At 38.3% G+C, this 21,301-nt stretch overlaps 1 pseudogene; it reads right to left on the reverse strand.

Moving 5' to 3' along the window:
- Nucleotides 1-21,301, reverse strand: part of LOC115381992 (glypican-5-like) — a 54,760-nt pseudogene that overhangs the window by 9,111 nt on the left and 24,348 nt on the right.

The raw sequence follows: 21,301 nt of genomic DNA on the forward strand, positions 1-21,301 counted from the left end.
CTATAGATGCTAAAATCACCCATGTGTCCCCTATGGGTAATTTGTGGTAACGTTTTCATGAGTCTTTAATGTGCTATGCGGGCGGCAGTGACAGTGATAAATAGAAGACTTCAGGCTGCTGAAAAAGGGAGAGCAGACAATGACTATTTTGGAGAGGATCACTGAAGTTAAATTCATGTAAAAGGAAAAATTTTGAAGGAAATTTCACAGGGAATCATGTTAAGAGCTTTTTTATCAAGCTAAAACTTTTGTACTGATTACTATGAAGTGCAAAACTTTATTGTTTCCAGGAACTCTGATTATTGTAATTGAATGTGCTTCTAAACTTGCTTTAATAACCATAAAAAAAAAAAAAAAAAACTATGACTGACAGGTGTCACAATAGATAAATTATTGATGCCTTCTTCTAGGACAACAGTTACAGTTCATCATAAAAATGAGACACCTTCAATTTAGACAAGTAAATATGGGACTATCTGCAAAGCATTGGCTCAATCATTTGTAAAATAGTTGCTAAACAAACATATTTATTTTCATACAGACATTTCACTTTTTCACTTTGTCATTCAAGAATCAGCTAAGTAGAAAATACTTACACATCCAGCACATGGTGGTTAAAAAAAAAAACAACCAAAAAAAAAACAAAAACAAAAACCCAACAACCCAGTCTCAACTCAAGCTGAGAGCAGATTTCTTTTCAGTAAATTGCTGTGGACTCCAATTACCCTCACAGAATGAAATTACTTATTGTTCAATCTCCAGCCATTGACTTCAATTTAGCAGATGTGCTGGCAGAGCAGGCACACAATCAACTGTCATGGACAATAACGTGTACGTTAGGGCATCCTGGCTCTCATGAATTCTATAAGCACAGATATCTTCCTTCAAACCCTTACAGAATAATAATAATAAAAAAAAAAGTACAACGGTGATGATGTGATGATTAAATAATGTTAGATGATTATTAATATGCATGCTAATAAGCTTTCACAGCTAACAAAAAAATCAATTATGGATAGCGGCAATAAATATACTCATTCTGCAATGAAATGTTAAAAAGGCCAGAGTTGCGCAGCACAATCTTCAAAAAAAGTGTTAATATCAGCATAACATTGAGTAGATGATAGAACAAAAAAATAATTAAATATTAAGCAGTCACCCAGTGGGTTAGAAATACTGGTAATTTGATTGCATAGCTGTGAATATTGAGCATAATGCTACACTGTTCAGTCAATGGTTACCAATCTCTGGAAAGCAGAGCTAAACAGTAGGGCAATGTCTACTATCCCAAAAAGCAAAACCTAAAGTGATTGCCATGATTACGCCTGTCTGTGGCTCAGCACAGTGGTGTTGTGGTGTCTATGGCTGCCAGGCGGGATAAAACCTCCAAGCTTACAGGTTTCTCTGGATGATGAATTAAACAATAGTGAAATCATGACATCATTTCAAATCCCCATTGATGCAGCACACTTGAAATTAACTGTTTCAACTAATTTGGTTACAGCCAATCAAGTAGCTGTTCAGGTAAATCTGATCTTTGGTGCCTCTGAAGTCACGTTATGCCACAAAACACTGTGGAGATTCTTTTTGATCAGAGAAGATGTGAAAGGCAGCACTCAATACTATAACTGTAGTTCCTTACTTAAAATAATCAATATTTTCTTAATGTATTCAATGTCAAAATGCAGTTTCACAAGCACAAGCTGCTCTGATTGAGATATTTTACGACTGCTTACATACTTAAGCCTACATGCTGTGATGGAGCAAATTATCTGTATTGAAGTTATGGATGGCTAATTGTGATGTCTGCAGTTTAATAACCACGAATCTAGTGTGTGTGTGTGTGTGTGGCATGTGTGTGTGTGTGCGTGCGTGCGTGCGCAATTATTGTCATCGACGGGTAAGGTCATTCCCTCTAACAGGCATCTCCATCATCTACTCAAGTGATCTTGAATTAACCGAGCGGTAACATCAAGTACTAAAGAGCAATAACCACGTTAATGCCGGCTGCTTGTTTTCAAATAAATTTAATCGCAGGTAACGCCATGACTTGCTGTGGAGTGCTTTCTGAAGGTCAGCGCCTGCAAGGTTAATCAGCTTCCAGAGGAATCATGAAGCCTTTGGAGGAACAATGGAGGGAAGAAAAAGAGCTGAAGACTGACTGATTGGAGGTTGGAGAAAGGATGAGCAGGGCGGCTCTTTGAAGGCAGCAGCACATCAGGGCGTTGCTCTATGGCAACCAGAAAAAGCAAGGGCAGCAAGCCTTCTTCAAAAGGTCAGGTATGGGAAGAACAACATCCCTGCAGATAGGATAACTAATTACCAAGTGCTGTCTAATGAGATTTGCAACCCGTCTGAGTAAGTGTAGAGACATGAAGCCAGTTCGATAAACACAGCAAACGAGGACCGCGGTAGAAGCATGCTTGAAGGTTACAGGTAGGCTGACGGGTGGAACACAGGGTGTGAACTGTGCTCACGACGAGCTGGTGCAGCATCTCATGTGAAGTTCATGCTTTCATCTCTGTGGGAATGCTGAACAAAACAGAGATCCATTATTATCATTTGGTTGAATTCAACAGAGAGAGAGAGAGGAGAGAGAGAGAGAGAGGAGGAGAGAGAGAGAGGAGAGAGAGAACAGAGGGAGTGGGGCAAAGTGAATGTAGAATTATTTAATGAGCCACATCTCTTACCCTGAGGATTCATCATTTAACATCGCTGCTTATTAACTATGCACGCACACACACACACACACACACACACACACACACACACACACACACACACACACACACACACACACACACACACACACACACAGCATGTGAGCAGATCGCTTGAATTTCTCTCCATGTGGGTTTAGGTGTGAGTCAGTGAAAGTCTATATACCTCAAGCTGTGATTTCAAAGTGATATAAACAACAAGAACGAAAAAAAAGATGAAAAGATACAGATGGAAAACTACTTGTTGCATTAAAAACAATAGATATTGCATTAAATATAAAATATTTCTGACTGTGAAATTATTAGATTTGATCATTACAAATTGTAGGAAGTCTGATTTGTCCTAATTATCTTCATTAGGAATATTAACTGAGACTCAGTAGATATAAAGTCTACACAAAACTACAAATGGCTGTGAGCAGCACCTCAATCTTTTAACCCTTACCATTCATTAGATGAGTGAAAGTATGCCTTTCATCATCCACTTCTCATTTAAAAGTAGAACTGCACTGAAAACACAACCAGAATCCCACAACTATAGTTCCTAGCTTCAAGACAGCAATAAGTCATAATGTGTTTGACCACTCAACTGTGTTTTGCCTTGAAGTCCAGAAGAGGTTAATTTAAAACTAACTTTGCTAAAAACTGAAAGCACAGGTTTTATTTGTTACCTGAATAAAGCACTTTTTAATACCTATTAATATCATTAACTAAAATTCAAAGTGCTATTATTAGTGTCAATACAGCACCTTAATATAGTAACCACAAAAATCATATTTAACTTTATCATAGTTTAGCCACAGACTTTATTATTTTCAACATTAAAAACTAGTAATAATCTAATTCGAATTCATAAATAGACGAGCACAATGAATTCCATTTAAAGCCAATATTTAGAATTGATTTTTCTAGATGGAATAATTAAGTGTTGAATCTTGTAATACTCTAGCAGATTTTCTGAGTAACAAATGAAAACATGAACAATAACTAAAATAGAAAATGCATCAACAAATCTACTTCCATCTACGCTTTGTTTAAACATCAATGTGTCTTTCTTCATATGTTTTTACAGGGACTTAACCCTAATAGTTTGAACATTAGACTTAACATCATATCAGCGATCTATTGACTGTAGGTGAAAATGAAGAGTGAGACGAGGAAAATGCTTTGCTTTGGATTCCCAGGGTAAAGCTGCTGAATCAGGTAATCTCTGCATTCATTTCATGTTTTTACACCCTAATGTTCTCCAGTGCATGCATGTACAAAGAAAGCAGTTCCATTTTATTGCATTGATCAATTCCATCCAAAGGCCCGCTGTGGGAAACTTTTATGGTCACCAGTGCAGATTAGAAGCCTCGCCAGACTTTTTATTGTTCTTTCTGGCTCCCTTTAGACAGCGGTGGGTGCTTACGAATGCAGATCAAACTGTCCTCAGGCGGAGGGGGCAACATTTTAAGCAGGGGAAAACACTGGCCTTCCCTTTAAGATGAAATAGCTTCTAAAGGCCTTGTGAATCTGGCCCCAGGGAAGAGGGGGGAGGCCGGCAGAGCCAGGCAGGGATGATGGAGGGAAGATACATGAGAGCAGGACAATAAAGAGAAAATGGTTCTATGGTGCACAATATCCTGTTGTGTGTCTATTATTTATTGTGGGTTTATGGTAAGAGCCTGAAAGAATGACAACACTTTAACTGGAAATTAAACTGTAGATGAGTTTAACTATGAAAAGGAAAAGCAATGAGGTGACACAGGAAGCACAAAGCAGAAAATACACGTTACTCAGCTTATAATCTCCCCTCTCCACCCCTCTCTCCCATTCTCCATTCCTCCATTTCTCTCTTCCTCTTTCCTCACTGTCATCCAATTGGGAACCCATGGGAGGGCAGACCACCTGGTAACCATAGTTACAGGAACTGATTGCCTCTTGCGAGTAGTAGATTCACACATTCTGTTAGATGCACTCGCACACAAATACCCCCTCAGACTTGGAAAAGATACAAAGAGTTCCTGAATACATTTCAAATTATGTGAAGAGGAGGAGAAAACCAGCCTGCCGGTGTCTGATGGAAAAAAGAGGTGTTGGTGGAGGTTCGGTGTTTTGCAGACTCACATTAGTGGTTGTGATATGACTCATAAATACCTGGAGGATACAGCATCCCCACCCCCAAATCCACCACAGAGAAGAGAAGAGAAGAGAAGAGAAGAGAAGAGAAGGAGAAGAGAAGAGAAGAGAAGAGAAGCTGTGATTACATTTACATTATTGACGTTACAGAACTTGGGTACGTCTGGGGAGGCAGAGAGATCGGAGAATGGGCAGTGAAAGAAGGGATTGTGCTTGTTTGAGGAGAGAAAATCAATTTGTTTAATCTTTGTGAAATCCAGAAAGAGGTAAAATGAGATAAACGAAGAAAGAACACTTACGGAGGAGCCTAAATACTCCCCTACAACACAATGAAATGCATCAGAGCAGATAGAAAGGCAGGTGTGCTGTAGTGGAAAGTACTCCTCACCTAACAAGGGGAGAGCATGGTTTGATTCCAGGTACAGGCCCTTGGTCTAAAGAGTTAGTTTGCGTTTTGGGCTCCTACATACGTACCTTCAATTATTAGGGGCAATAGATGTGTGTGAGATGGTGTCTCTCTCTGTGTTTGCCCGATAATCAACAGGAGGTACCCTGCTTTTCACCCACTATAGGCTGGGATTGGCTCTCGCTCCATGTATCCATATATTGAACACAGCAGGAAGGATGGATGAGTAGAAAGCTATAAGTATAAAATATTTATGAATTCTATCAAAGGCCTTCAAAGACGCTTCAGCATAGAATGGAAAGCACCTTTCTCTGACAATGTCTAAAGTTTGCGTACGTCCATGGTTCCCTTCTATTCATTATAGCTTTTATTTTCATTTCTACATCCTGAAGTCTTCATTGTACCTCATTTTTGAAATGCATCAATTATTTAAAAAAAAAAAAAAAAAAAAAAGCTTTTGATTCACTAAGAAGTATTTCAGTTCATATAATTCTGATTCAAACAGCAAAATTACTCACATGACTTTGATTAATAGTGTTCTTAGCTGTGAGAATTTACAGATCACTTTACCACAGCTTGTGAGCACAAAACCAGATTGTCGGTGTGTCTGGTCCTCATTGTCTCCTTCATAAGAATAAATAATAAATGAAATCGCACAAACGGTGTTAACTGAAGCCAGGTGTATTAAAGTTGGGATGGCTGGTCGTTTTCTTTGTTTTTGATCTGTGAACAATGTTTGCCAAATGATTCTTCCTCTCTGGGCTGAGCTTAGTGCACCTTGATGTGGAAAATGGACTTAAATCAAATAATAACAGACTGTATACTGTCTCAGCATGACTAAAATAACTTCTCACTGTTAAATGGCCCACATAATAAAACCACGAGGATTATATTTCAGAGTCGGATTTCTTCCCCTGGCTTGATACCGCTTGGTACCACACCTCTCCCTCTCATCCTACACTTCTCCTGTGCCACCTCCGCAGTCTTCATTAATCCCACATGTCAATACGATTAATACAATACAAGAAACTTTTTCATTTTTTTCCTTGCACATAGCTGTCATGTCAGGCAGAGAGAGAGTGGGGTGGAGGATTTCAGATCAACTGTGAGCAACGTTGAAAATAAAGACATTAGAATGGAATGGAACATGCTTAGCATAAGCATAGCTGAAGCTTTGTTACCATTTTCATTTAAAATGCCCGGCTGTTCCTGAACTAAGACTGAGGAGCAATAATATCGATTCACATTCACAGAACCTGCAGTGCATTAGCATAAAAAATAGCTTTCTGTTAAAATATTGCTGCTGTCTGCATGTTTGAGGTTCTTCTGGTGGATATCATACTGTACATAAATCAACAATTTCAAAAACCGCCAACATTTAGATTGCAGAACATCGCCCAGCAGCTCACTGATGAAACGTGATCTGAACTTAAGAGTGAATCAGTCACTAGTCTGACCCACACCACACTTCATCAATGCAACATGTGCACAGACTAATTGTCTGACTAATTGTCGGGGAGGGCGGAAAATAATTATGCAACATGCTTCTGATTTACATTTTAGTCATAAAATATATCTACAGCTGATAATTGCTAATATTTCCAATCTTAAATCATCTTCCTGATAGTTTTCTGGAACCCTGTGCAGGATATTGAGAAAGACATTATAACATGGAAGAAACACATTACTGGACCGTTTGCCACCGAGCTGGTATAAGAACACCAGATTGCACACGGAGATGCTGTAGACTTACTTGTATCATTTACATAACTACAGACCTATTAAGTATGTCATGCAAAGCTCATGGAGAGCATATATGCAGTCATGAAGATGAATGTGTACATGCACCTCTACATCGTCCAGTCATCATGCGAGGGATTTGTTTTGGCTTTCTTTTTCTTCCAGGACTGAAATTTAGAGGAGTCGTTCGTGGGTTTGAAGTTTAAAAAGAGGAGTGAAAGAGCACTTACAGTACAAGGCAGTTGCTAAAGGCAATGGAGTGACTTGTATACATGCATTTAATGTTATTTTCTTTGTACTAAAACTGTTGGTTTACAGCACAATTAAATACAGGCAAACATCTTTATATGGGCAAATCTGACAAGTTAAAGCCTCAATGTTTGACTTTGGTGGTGTTTTTGATTTGCTTCGGTGTTAGAGTTGTTCAGATGCATGTGGTGAAAATGACATAGTAGAAATAGAGAAATCCCCTTTTGCTCATCCTGACTCCCAATATGCAGCTCCCAGCTTACTAAATCACAACTAGCAATTTTCCATGAAGATAGCCAATGTACCAGTTTCAGGCCCAGTGGGAGGTGTTATTTGTCTCACAACTGACATTTCAAGGTTAGTGGACAAAGGTACCAACAAATACCTTACGTTCAGAGAAGTTAAATTTGGTATATGAAAGCAAAGATGAAGATAGAAATGTGTTGTCGAGAGGTCTCACAAAGTCCTTCCTCTGTAATATGAACACAGCTGCCGTCTGAACACTTTAGAATGCTCTTGAGGGGTTTTTTTTTCAAGAAAACATTAGGATTTTGTTAAAGCACACAGTATAAAATCTATTTCTATTTATTATTGCTTTTTAAGGTTAAGCCTAAGACCCTTGTTTATTGCACCTTTGATTTTCTCATCACTACATCAGGCAACCTAAATTACATAACCAATCTTTGACCCACGAGGGTTAACAACTGTTTCCCTCAGAGATCGTTTTTATATCGACTGTGTTATTGCACACTGTGTGAAGAGGATTCACTGTTAAGGGTCAAAGCCCTGTATTGGTGTTGGAATAACCACATGTTCTGGCAGCGGTGTACCCAGTAACACTTATTCTGTCATATCATTTTGATGACCTTCTGTTTTTTCACCAATATTTGACACAAACACCAGTTTTTCTTTGGATCAAAGTACCTCCATGTTTCATCTCTTTACCACGCTCATTCTTTGCAAAACATTGGATACATCCTTGACAAGTTGTCTGTCCATCACAGGGCTGAAACAAAGACTCATACTTTTTAGTGAGACTTTACAATCCATAATTGATCTGACGAGCCTGTCTCTGGGTTGTGGTATGAAATTAGAGTACAGAGAGACAGACAATAACAATTAACACAACTGAAAATATAAGAAATAAGAAGTACAGACAGGCCGGGTCAGAGTAACGACTGTACAAAGCTCAAAAAAAGGCAACACACAAAACAGCTGGCCAGGTGAAAATTATGAGCATGCGTTAGTCTGTAGGCATCTTATTATGACTAGCAGTATGCATGCATACATGCATGTACATCATGTACAATACCAGAAAGGAAAAGCCATTTCCTTAAAACCTGCGAAAGCAAACACTCATGGTTTCAGTAATGACAAGGACGTGCAGAGATAATGAGAGATGACATCTGACCCTGTTCCATCCTGCCTTTGGCAAGAGCAACAACATTGCACCATGGGAGTAACACAAAATCTGTTCACTGGTAGCGAGCTGGTAAAAGAGAACAATGAGGTCTGCTTTATTTAGTGAAGTCGATCGATACCACGAAGCAGGAGCAGGCTGACCTCCAACGGTAAAACAGTCAACAGTAAAACGTTCAATTCCAATCTTCAACCTGGTAAATCTTCAGGAAACACCAACAAACACTGCCGTTATGAGTTTATTGATCTGAAATGAAAACTCAGTGTTGACACCAATATGATCCCACAGACTCCCGCGCAATCTATTTGTATGACATGGAAATTTTTGCCATCACAAAGGTGGCTAAGGTCATTTCACATCTTTCCACTAAAGACAGGCACGGCACTGGAGCTGCCCGAAAACTGTAAGGCTGTTTGCTTGTCAAGACAAAATGTATAAATATTCTCAGAATCACGGTTTCACAAAAGTAATTAAGTGAAGGCTAAGAAATTAGCCAAGAAAAATAAAGTAAATGTGGTGTTGTCACACAACAACCATATCAGCAGTACATCACAAATCCTTGAAACCAGAAGCACTGGTGTTCTTCTAGCTAATGAAGTGAGTTTGTAGCAGGTCACCGGCTGAAATCCCAAAACCAGCAAAGGGTCGGAACGGGGAAAATGAAATCTCAACCTAATCGCCAACGCACTGGGCTGCAAGGCTCTTAATTCAGTGAATGCTCCGAGGATGCTGCAGCGTTTGAACTTTGCTCTAATGTGCTGACGATCAAGGCCCTGTCACCAAAACGTCAATTTCTGGGCTACCAGAAGATCCAAAAAAGGGTTGATGCAGGAAGAATGTTCTTGGCCTTGGCAGAAAAATAATGGAAACTTTTTCACTTGTGTGCCCAATAAATAAGTGTCTTTCATTAAATGAAAGGGAAAAGATCCAGGCTTTTATTGGTATGAGATTACATGTGAAGAAGTACTGCTACAACAAGCCAAAAAAAAAAAAAAAAAAAATCCTGATAGTCATATAAAAAAATCTGGTTCATCAAATTATTCAAATGACATTTAGCTGCCGCAAACTTGATGTAGGACTAAAGACCAATAACATAAATATCTCCCTATCTTTTCTCGATCAGACTCATCTTCATCAGTTTTCCATCTCAGCTTTATGACAGACATCAGCTTTATGTATGATCTGACTGTTTTAAAAATATGCTCACTCTATGCACACGTATCGCAATAGTACATGTACAACAACTTCAATAAATTAAAAATTAATTAAAATAATCTAATAATTACATTTTGGTCTATTTTGGGTTATACTGGGTGAAAAGAATTTCATTCATAACATTTTTCTCTCAGTGGCACCATTCTGACCTAAACAGTACATTAGGGTTAATCAAAAAAAAAAAAACAAAAACAAAAAAAAAACCATATATATATGTATATGTATATATATATAATATAGATATATTATAGATATATATATATATTATATATATATATATATATATATATATATATATATACATACATACATATTTACTTGAACTAAATATTTGAACATCATTAATGTGATGCAGATTGAAATGTTGTATCACTTGAAAGAAAACCGTACCAAGTTAGTGTTAAGACAATGTATGGTGACAGACAGAAAGTCAGCTTCAAGCTAATCGTTTGTGTTTCACTGTTAAGTTTGAAGTTCACAGCCCTTTTTAATTATTTCATGTTTTTTTCTGGTGTGACTGTAAAATAGCTCTCAATACTTTTGGGGAGGGTGAATTTCATCCCTCCAACAAACGACTCAGCAAAAAGTAATTTAAATATGCTAGGCAGGCAAGTTTTGGTCCTGCCCTCGATTCTGAGGGCAAGTTACAACTTGCAAATATTGTCAATTACTCAGACCCTCTGGAAGAGGTTTCCCCCTAATTCAGGAAAAAAAAAAATTGCAAACTTAATAAATAACGAGCGTAAAAAAACAAGACAAAACAAAAACTGAGTAACTTCTTTTCTTGTGTGGATGAAATTTGAAAAAAAATGCAGGCAGGTAGAAATAATGTCAGTGACACAAATGAAAATTAGGAAGTGAAATGCAAGGAGTAAGCAGCTATCAAGTGGAAAAAAACAATGTAAATAAGCTATAAGATAAATACAAACTATCACCTACAGAATATGTCACAATTACCAGACTTAAGTCCCAACACGATTTAAAAAAACATAGTTTCATCCATCTCTTTATAATATCTTGTGGTTGGACATTCGTCTCCAGGTAGTTTATTGAATGAAATACCATCTTAAATGTTCTTCCTGGAAAACACCAAATAAAAGATCAACCACTTCCTGCTCCAGTCCTCAAACCAGTCCAGTTCCCAGGTCCTTATATCAACCTCCTGTAACTCGGAGCAGGGATTTGAAACTCCTGGCAGTGGGTTGTTCCTCCCCCAAAACAAGAACTTGTCAGAAGAAACAGCATTATCTTTCATAGATGCTTTAAACTGTCTCATAATTGCGTCTATCTAATAGAGCTACTGGGGATAGGTCAAGTGATAAGGCTGGAAATTGGAGCCAGAGAAATAATATCAATGTGGACTCACACTTTTCTGAATTAAAAAAAGAAATCATATTAAAGGGATAGATTGATACCACTTGAGGGGTGAGTATAAGAAATTTCTCCCTCTAATGACTTATAACCATGCAACATGTGAAAATACAAAAGCTGCACAACAGTAGCGCGGCTTAAAAATAGTTAACAGCTGAACTAAGTTTCTACTCCAACAAGGAACTGAACCCCAAAATGTTTTTCAGATCAAGGACAGAACCCTTACATTTAAGTCCAAAACCTCAACACAGAGCAACGTCCTCTCATCAGCAATTAAAATCACAGCGAGCTTAACGACATTCACATCGGTGGGATTGCCCCGGGCTCCAAGGGACACCCGGTGACAACCATGTATAATGTATAAGTGTGAGCACTATGAATAAGTCAAAAGATAAATGAATAATTAGAGTTTATTTTTCTGTTTTTGGAAGTGACCCGGTTGTTGGTGCATCCTTTGTCCCCAGCTGAGGAGGAAATAAAGTGCCAAGGCCAGCAGAAAGTGAGATGGAAAAAGTGAGAGAGCAAGGGAGAGAACAGCTGAATCCATCTCTCAGTATTATCCCTCCCTCTGGGCATTTCTCTGCTGGCACAAGATTTGTGAAGGCTGCAGCATTTTTAAATCACCGCCAGGCCCAAGGATATCTTTGCGTTGTCTTATAATTATTAAGTGAGCATGTGTGTGGGTCAGTGTACAGTGTGTGTATGCTTGATGACAGAATAGGGGCAAAAAAAGTTATTTGGTGAGGAAAAAAAAAGAAAGCTCGCAAGTATGCATCAATTCATATGAATGAATGTGTGGGTGTGTGCGTTTGTACGCGTTTGCTGCTCTGTATTTTGTGCGCGCGTCAGTGCGTTTGCGTGCACGTGTGACTCACTGCTCTCCTCACCAGATGCTTCGCAGCCATCTTCATCATCGCAGTCATCTCCACCACTTCCATCTGTCTGCGTGCTTCCTCCCTCCTCTTCCTCACTCTTCTTTTTTGCTTTGTTCGCACCAGCCGACGCTCGGACAAGCAGCTCCTGAAAACACACGCAGGCTAATGTCGGTAAACAGTGCGGATACATATGCAAGAGACACAAAAGTGTGTGTGTGTGTGTGTGTTGTGTTGTTGTGTTGGTATTTAGGGACATTAATCTATCTTATCTATCTTATATATTTATCCAAGCTGGAGTCGATCTGAGTTGACGCTGAGTAAATTCAACGTCAAGTTCATTGATCATTAATTGTGATACAGAGTTTACTTCTTTTCCTTTGCTTGAAAAACAAGTATTACCTAAAAGAGTTCGCATTTTAAACCTCTATTAGTGGAATGTATATTAGCTGAGATATCGCTGTGATGGATCAGTTACCTGGAGGACGATCTTTCATTTGAACGCAACTAAAAGAAACATTCATAAACTTATGACAACAAAACGGCGTAGTAACAAAAGAGCCGAGACAAATCTACAGTGCCATTATGAAGCCCTTGAAGGGAGATTAACGGGAATAGTTCATGAGCTTCAGCTTTGGTAAACAGGAGTTTTATGAAGTGGTAACTTTTAGAGCTTAAACTCCGCCCACTCATGAACAACTAAGTGAGAATCCAGAGGGTCACAGAAAGTAACTGTCTTGCATTGCAATTAAATTAGAAATCAGGTCTAGAACACCAAAACTCTTCTACACATAAATACAAGGAAAATTGACTGCACAACCACCAGCATCTCCTTCATGTGAAGACCATCAAAGGACTTAATTAAAACTCTCTACTACCATTATTAAAACATGAGCTTGACTGATAGAGCTCATTTGTATGCTGGTGTTGGTGTTAGTTCCAAAAATATGGTCAAAGCAGGAGCAGGAGCAGATGATATTGGGATATTATTTAAATGTTGATGACAGTATGAAGAATAATTTTAAATTTACAATCATTAAAAAAAAAAAAAAAAGGCCTGAAATTCTGAAATACCCTTCCAAAGGCACAAAAATGGCAAGACAAGCTTTCATACACAAACAATGAAAGAAGAACAAGCACAAACAGGTCAGAGAGCAGACAAAGGGGGTAATTGGGGTCACGGGGGTCTCTCAGCATGGAATCCATATTGTCCCACCGCTCTGTTAAGCTCACGCTGTAGATGCTGTGGCATGTTACATAACTGTGATCCTAGATAACAACCACGTCTCCAGAAAATAAGGAGGAGAAAACAAATTACTCCCACAGCAGAAATATTTCTAAAGCATATCAGTGTCACGAAAAAAAAGCCTTGGTGTTTCAGTTATGGTGACTCAAGCTTTTGCTCCAGGTAGAAAAGAAAATTCTGTGTACACAGCTTCAGGTGATGAATAGGATGGCAGTGAGACAAGGTGGGAAAATATAAATTCTCACTAAGGAAAAGATAACAACCAGCAGCTTTCATCAACCAAAGAAAAAAAAATAAATAAATAAAAGAAAGATGTATGGTACTTACAGTATATTCCTCTTTGTCACTAAGATAGCATTTGTGTGTATGCACAGTAAGGTGTTTGCCAGAAAGAACGCAACATCCCTAGTAATCATTCATATTCCTCACACAGCCAAATGTAAACGAAATCTCTTTGGTTTTAATATAGCCTAATATTCGTGATAGTCATGCTGGGCGGGTTTTGTTTTTGTTGTGCTTTTAAATTCTATCAATTAATTTGGCAGTTCAGCATTCACACATGGCTTACCTCTGCCTTGAAAATTTAGAGACAGTATAACTTCATTTGTGACTCATTGCTCTGTGGTCACTGACCGACGTGATACGCTGCACATTTGTGAGATGACGTAAACTCAATTAAAGTGTCACGAAGTAAACAGTGCTACTCAACATGCATTCACAAAGATATTCCATTTACTGTGTTAGATTTATGCTCTCAGTTTGTGAAACAAACAGGTGGACTTAAATGACTTCGGCCATTTTTATATGAGCACAATCTACCGAAACAGTAGTGCACCCATGTTCATTTATGACTGAATAAAGCACTGAAAACCCCTCCAACACAAAATGTGGACTTTGATGAAGAAAGGAGGAAACATATACCAGTGCTAGAGTAAATAAATATAAAAATTAAATTAAAAAATACGGAATGCCACGTGGGAGATAAGCATTCAAAAGTCAAAGTTTGAGATATAACACACAAATGTATTTTAATAAGTTCGCAAATTTGTCTGAGGCCATTTTTGTGAACTTTTAAAATGCATTAAAATAATTGCAATGTAACATTCTTTCAGTTGAAAGTCTCACTGTTTTGAACGTTCATGTACATGTACTCCCAGTATGTTGTGTGACCTGGAAAACATAAATATTGATATATATTCATGTAGGAAAATATCTGGTTGGCATGTTTTATTTTGCAACGTTGTCTCGATCCTCAGTGTGCTGCATTAGATCAGGTTCCTCAAGTTTGAGCACGCAATGTCATGCTTGTGCTATTTTCCTACTTTAGTGGATCAGGCCTTCTATTATCTATTGCCGAAATAATACACCAGACAAGAGCGTCTTCTCAACTAGCAAGCTTACAGCATGCGTATTTCAGCTAAACAACCCAAAAAAACTAATGATGTGGTTTTTAAAATGATCGCTGTTGTCTATTTTGGCGAGTTTCCTTCTAAACAACGAGGTATTTGGCCTCCACTATACAGTAGCAGGTGGCAGCCATGGAAACAAGGGGAGTCAAGGTTATTATAGGACAGCACTCCGAGGGGATTTGGAGACAGACTAGACTGTGTGCAATGATTCAGTATCATGTCATCAGACTGCAAAGTGAGAGCTGAGGGAGGACACAAATACATTACAGCACTGTTCCACCAAGACGTTTTCTTAGTCATGTGGAAAGTCTCAAATGTAAACAGAATTTGGGTCAGGCAGCATAGAAACGCTTTCACTGAAACCAGAAAACAAAAAAAATGATGAAAGGAAGAAGCTCCGGGACAGTCAGTTTAATTGATGGCAGCATAAAATCTTGAACATAAAGGTTGAGCAATTAATGTTTGAGGCCATCATTTTAAATCTGTGTGTGTGAGCGTGTGTGTGTGTTTTTTCTGAATGATGAAGGTTTCACGTATTTCCCACCACACTATTCCAACCTTCATCACAATGACCGATTACAACATGAATGCTGCTAATTTTATTCCTCAGAGTGAAAACTGAACTCAGGTAGCATTTCTTAAAAGAGCTTAACCATATCGTTTTTTTAACACAATAAGTGCAAAAAGTAGCAAGACTTTTGTTCTGTCAGTGCATTTCTTCCACATCACACAACAAAATTTGGAGAAACATATTATCTGAAGTCTTTTTCACACTTCTAAACGGAAACAAAGACTCTCTGGGAATCTATTCAGGATGCCCTATGGGTGTTAAAACCATCTTGTAATAATTCAGAATGAAAATGTAGGACCAGAGAGCAAGAATTCTGTTTATATCTTCATTTTGTTATTTGACAGTCCTTGGGGATGACTTAAACTTTTTTCTAATCTTCATTGCACAAGTGCTCAAATCACTCTCTGCATCAAACAAATGTCAGTTCCCTGAAAGTTTTTTTTTTTTTTTTTTTCATCTAAGTGCTTATTGGAATGTTAAACAGAATTACTATGGCATTGTGCACCTCGTTTTGCTACTTTGATGTGTAGTGGCTCAAACTGATACAATTACAGACCTGAAACAAATGTCTTTAACATCACCAATATCTAAACCTGAGTTTACTACCGTTTACTAACGACATTTATTGCACAGCATACACAGGCGCATCTCAAATGCAAAGATTATATTATTGAAAGTTAAATATGTTGTAGTTACTATAGCAAGGTTTCAATCATTTTAAAAATGTTTGCCTGAAAATTACTGTATTAGTTTAAAAAGTGTCCAATGAAATGTAATATTTTCAGATTGTTGACTCATGAGTGATGAAGCTGAAATTTAAGGAATTGCCACTGTTTGAAATAAAAATATGTGAAAAATTCAAATTTTAAAAAGCACCACTGTGTGAGACAAAATATGGTAAAAAAGAAAAAAAAAAAGCTCAGATATTTTAATCTGTCTGTGAAACATGACTCTTGAGTAACAACCTGAAAATCAGTCATCTAAATGAAGAAACGTTTTGCTCCCAAGAAGCTGAATGAATAAGCACTATGCAAAGTTATTTCATGAAGATAAGTTACAATTTAATATTTCAACAACTTCATTTTAAGCTGTCCTGAATGAGATAGTGTTTAAGCCTTTAAGTGTGTTTAAGAGTACATTTTACTTTTTTTTTCCACAGTTGCCGGTAATCACAAAAAAAATTCTGAAACAACACTTTTGATGTTTTTGCTTGTCTACATGTACTTTTGATGAAATCCTGGACAATAACAATTTGCTCCATCAAGCAAGTCAACAGCGCTTTTGCAGGTATTGAAGTGTTTTTATTAACAAAGCTAACATTAACTGCACATGATGAGACAATAACTATGATCACCACAGCTGTATTAGAACGATTAGAAACTGTCATTAGATGTAAATTACATCTTCACTGGTTTAATCCATTGGGGAACTGGTTTCATAGACTACAAAAGGAACAACAAAGTAGAAAACGTTCATTTAATGAAGCCGTCCTTGGCCATGCTGTCGTATTGCTGTCACTTAACAATAAAAAAAGTACATGAGCAGAAGGAAGATCACTGCTCTTTCGAGCACAGGGCATTTCCCAAAGGGTGATTAGACTCATCGTGATTAGCTGAGCATGTACGTGCACATTTTAATTGTGAGGATAAACGACTGGCTAACACAGACTGAATCCCATTAGACTGCATAGCCGCTGTGAAATGCCAACCACGGCCGCAAAGTTGTAATGAGCACGTAATGCAAACTGGGACAGTGAAAAGTAAGAACGGACCACAAAAAAGACATCAGTAAAAACGGACTTTCAAAACATGCCTGACGAATTAATTAAAATTCCAGGGATGCTTCTTTGTCTTGTTTCATATTTTCTTGCTGCTCTCATCTTTCGGGTGGGAGGGTGTAAATGGCACACTTGACAGGCATGAATAATAATTAATGCACGGTGTGCATTAATGTGTGTGTGTGTGTGTGTGTGTGTGTGTGTGTGTGTGTGTGTGTGTGTGTGTGTGGTGTGTGTGTGCCCTATCCACCCCCAGCCCATTGAAGCACTGTGGAAGCTTGCGGCCCAGGACCAGCATTTCCAAAGGTGATTTGTTCAAAGCTCATGCTGCATACCTTCACACAGAATGTGCTTTGTTTTTCATTCTGCTTGAAATTTTACAGCCTTTCAGGAAAGCAGCACTGCACCTCTTCGAAGAGAAGATCGTTTGCAATGCAGATGAGCTTGGTGTGATATCCGACTTTTCCCTTCGGTTCATGTTAGAACATGGGAGCATTAACATGATCAATCCTGCGGGTGAATTTTACAAATCCAAAACACAGATTTATCTTTCCCCGTACTCCGTGTGGATTGGTGTGGCGAACAACCCCCTCACAATCCACATGAACTCTTTAAATCACAGACCAGCAGGACATGTACGAGTTACATTGAATTAATGGGCCTGAGAAAGCAAATTCTCATCCATAAATGATTACATGGTGCACATGTGGTGTGTGTTTGTGTGCATGCCATGGAGGGGATGCTGACTAGGCATTTTTCTTCATGCAAATGCAATGTGATTAATGGACTCACCACCAAAACTGGATGAGGCACAGAAATAGCTTTAACAGCAAAAGGAACGAAATAAACCTTAGCATGTTCCCAATCATGACTTTAAGACATCGTGGCTATTAAAATACATTTAGTTTAATCTATAATCATCTTTCTTCCTCTCAGTATCACTCATTAAATATAATAACTGCAGCAACAGGGTTTCTTCCGTACCCTTAATTTGTGTACAATTATTTTCTTATGCATGTCTACATTCACATGTTGCTCACAGCAAACGAGTTTACATCACGTTCATCATTCTTATTTCTTAATTTAATGATAGGAAAGTTGCTTCAGCTCCACGAAACTACTTTTGAGAGACTTGTGAGTAGGTGAACTATATTGTTCTGTTGGGAAATGTTATTACCTAAACGTACATCGGTGACATTCAAATTACTTGAAAAAGACTGCAGTTTGTAGCTGCTTCTTTAAAAAATCGTCTGAGTTCCTATACTCATTACTATACTCATTACTATAATAATACAAATGTATCAAATGTTCATTTAGAAGTAATCTTTGTTACTTGTAAAATGCAACGGCATTGCAACCTGAATGCTTGATGGTCAGAAGTACGATATGTAGAAAAAAGCTGAAATAAACTACAAAGAAACAGAAATAGCTCTTTGAATGGTGAGCTAAATATAATCTGGGGCTGCAAATACCTTACAGGCCCTGTGGATGCCAGGAAGGGATAGTGTTATTTTCAGGAGGAAATCAGCCATGTTGCTGTTAGGACTAAGTTTGTTCAGTATTTGTGACGAGGTTCTTTCCGGGAAATGTCTCAGCAAATAATATGGTGTAGTCGAGGTTAACCGTTTCATAAAATTGTGTTTAGTTCACCACTCCAAAATCCCAGTGACGAAGCAAAACTACTTGCAACGTTGAGTATTTACAGAGTCAGTTGAGGTTGTGATCTTTGTTGAGCTTTTCCTTAGCTCCTTTATCCAGAATAACACAAACAAAGAACAACATGTCGACCCAGATCCCGCTCCTTGGTCTGGATGGAACTCGACTTCAGCTCCTTCCTCCAGACAAAAGAAGGCCAACAAGACAGGTCAGCCTCCAGTCAGACAAGCCCTCTCACTACCATCATCTGTACTATCAACTTTCTGTGTCAAAAACTCTCTCGATGCTCTCAAAACTCTGCCTCACTCCTTCAACTCACCAACAAACCGCCACCAGACCAACCAAACTGGCCTCCATTACATTTGATAAGCCCCTCCCACTGGGCTTAGGAAATCATAATAATGCATTCAAAAAGGGCATATTGGTGGTCATTAACAAACAGAAAATTACATTAAACACCAGTGGAAAAGAAAATAAAAACCCCATTCTTTCATGTAAAACACTGACTAGTTCAGAATGCACTGTTTAAATGACAAATGTACTCATCATTGATTGATTAATTGAGCGCAGCTGGTCGGGCGGCATTTTCCCTCCCAATGCCCCGAGAAGGCTGAGTCTGTAGGAGCAGTTCTGTCGAGGTGTGCACGCTCAACTGAACTACAAACGGTTCAGGGAGAATCATGGTGATGATTTGAGAGGGGTATAGCAGACCAGGAAGTAGGGGGAGTGTTTGGCATGTGGTATGGAGCATGTGTGTTTGTGTATTATAGCAATAAATATATCTGAACATACACCACCACTGACAGACAATATACTAAGGAATTAATTAAACAAGATTTCAACAAACAAACATGAAACAGAACAAAACAAAACAAAACCAAACAAAAAAGCCAATATTTTATTCCTCTGTATCTCTTGTCCAGAAACAAATAAAATCATGAGAGTTGTATCAGACCTCAGGGCCTTTTACTATCAAATGAGGTAAGTGCTCCAATTCCCTTTATAGGCACAGTGATCCCATTTTCGAAAAACTTCCAGCAGGATGGCACATCTCGTTAAAAGCTTAAGTGGTTCCTCAAACATGGCAGCAGACTTAAATTGACCCCAGTGTCTCCACATTATATCAGATATCAAACAGAGATGAGCAGCCACCACATCTGCACCAATGCTGTGAGGCCGTGTCATGAGACTACGAACCAAAACCGTATTGAATCTGTGTCAAGAAAAACCAAGTTTTCACAGCAAAAAGAGGTCTGGGCTGGCAAACTGGTTCTAGCAACTTTAGATAATCTGATGTATGGTCAGTATGTGTCAAAGTTTTCGAATCCTTTTCAGGGTAAACTAATGTTTCAGGTGTGTTAGCACATCTGTTCCAATTAATGGCCATTTATTTGACTTCGTCAGATCTTTGGAACAGATCATTTATTTAAGTGTGCTGGACTCGAAGGGAAGACGTCTGAAACAGTGGCTTTTTGCTTTTAATTCAGCACTTACATATTGAGATAGACTGCAGACCCCCTGGTCTATACTCTCTGATTTGTTAATGGACAAACCCACTCTCACAAACACAGACAAGGCCTCAGACTGCCATATGAGCTTTATTATCCGTTCAACATGATTTCTGGACCCAAAGTGTTGAAAAGCCCAAGTTTTATCTTGGGTAAATGTTATGCTAGGTTTGGTTTACTTGTGGCCTTTGGTGATTATATAAAAAAAAGTCTGCATTAAATGCCTGGAAATAATGTATTTATTTACAGAATATATTTGGTCTATTAGCATGCATGTCGGTTTGCAAACGGTTGAGAGCCACATGGCCAACAGCGTAAGTAATGAATCATCATGAATAACTTTAATTCATCAGCATACAGGATGGCATGCGTGTGATTTTGTGAATCATCCATGTGAAGCTAATCGCTATATTACCGAACCTCACACCAGTCTGAAAGTTGCTGAAATAAATCTTAAATAATTATTGTTGTAATGAATTTATTGTTGCATCCCACTATCTGTTTTTCAGTGTGATGGCATTTAGCTTTATTTGATTAAGCAGCGCTTCACCATGAGAGGTGATAATGTTTAATTGAGATTTGAGAGGCAGGTGAACATTAGTGCACATCACTCCCACACAGACGCACATAAATATGAATCCAGAGCGGTGCAGCTGGCTTTAGCAGATGTGCATCATAGAACACCAATGGTTTTTAATATCATCCAGGAAAACATGAAAAAAAATGAACATATTGTTGTCAAAGCACAAAAATGGACAATTATGGCTTTAAGGGCAGGCTGGACCAGTCCTGCAGGATGTGTCACAGAAAAGGTTATCGGTTTCATGTGACTACAGAATTAAAATAAACAGATGTTTCATAGACCATACATGCAAGAAAAGTAGTATTCCTGGGACTGATAAAGCTTGATATCATCAGACTTTTTTGATACAAATATGTTTTAAAAAAATTATAAATATTTGTTGTAGCTCTGAACCTCTGCCAGTGTTGCCAGCCTCCATGGCATCATGCCCACGGACA

The sequence above is a fragment of the Salarias fasciatus genome, chromosome 23 (genome assembly GCF_902148845.1).
Source record: "Salarias fasciatus chromosome 23, fSalaFa1.1, whole genome shotgun sequence".
Taxonomy (NCBI): domain Eukaryota; kingdom Metazoa; phylum Chordata; class Actinopteri; order Blenniiformes; family Blenniidae; genus Salarias; species Salarias fasciatus.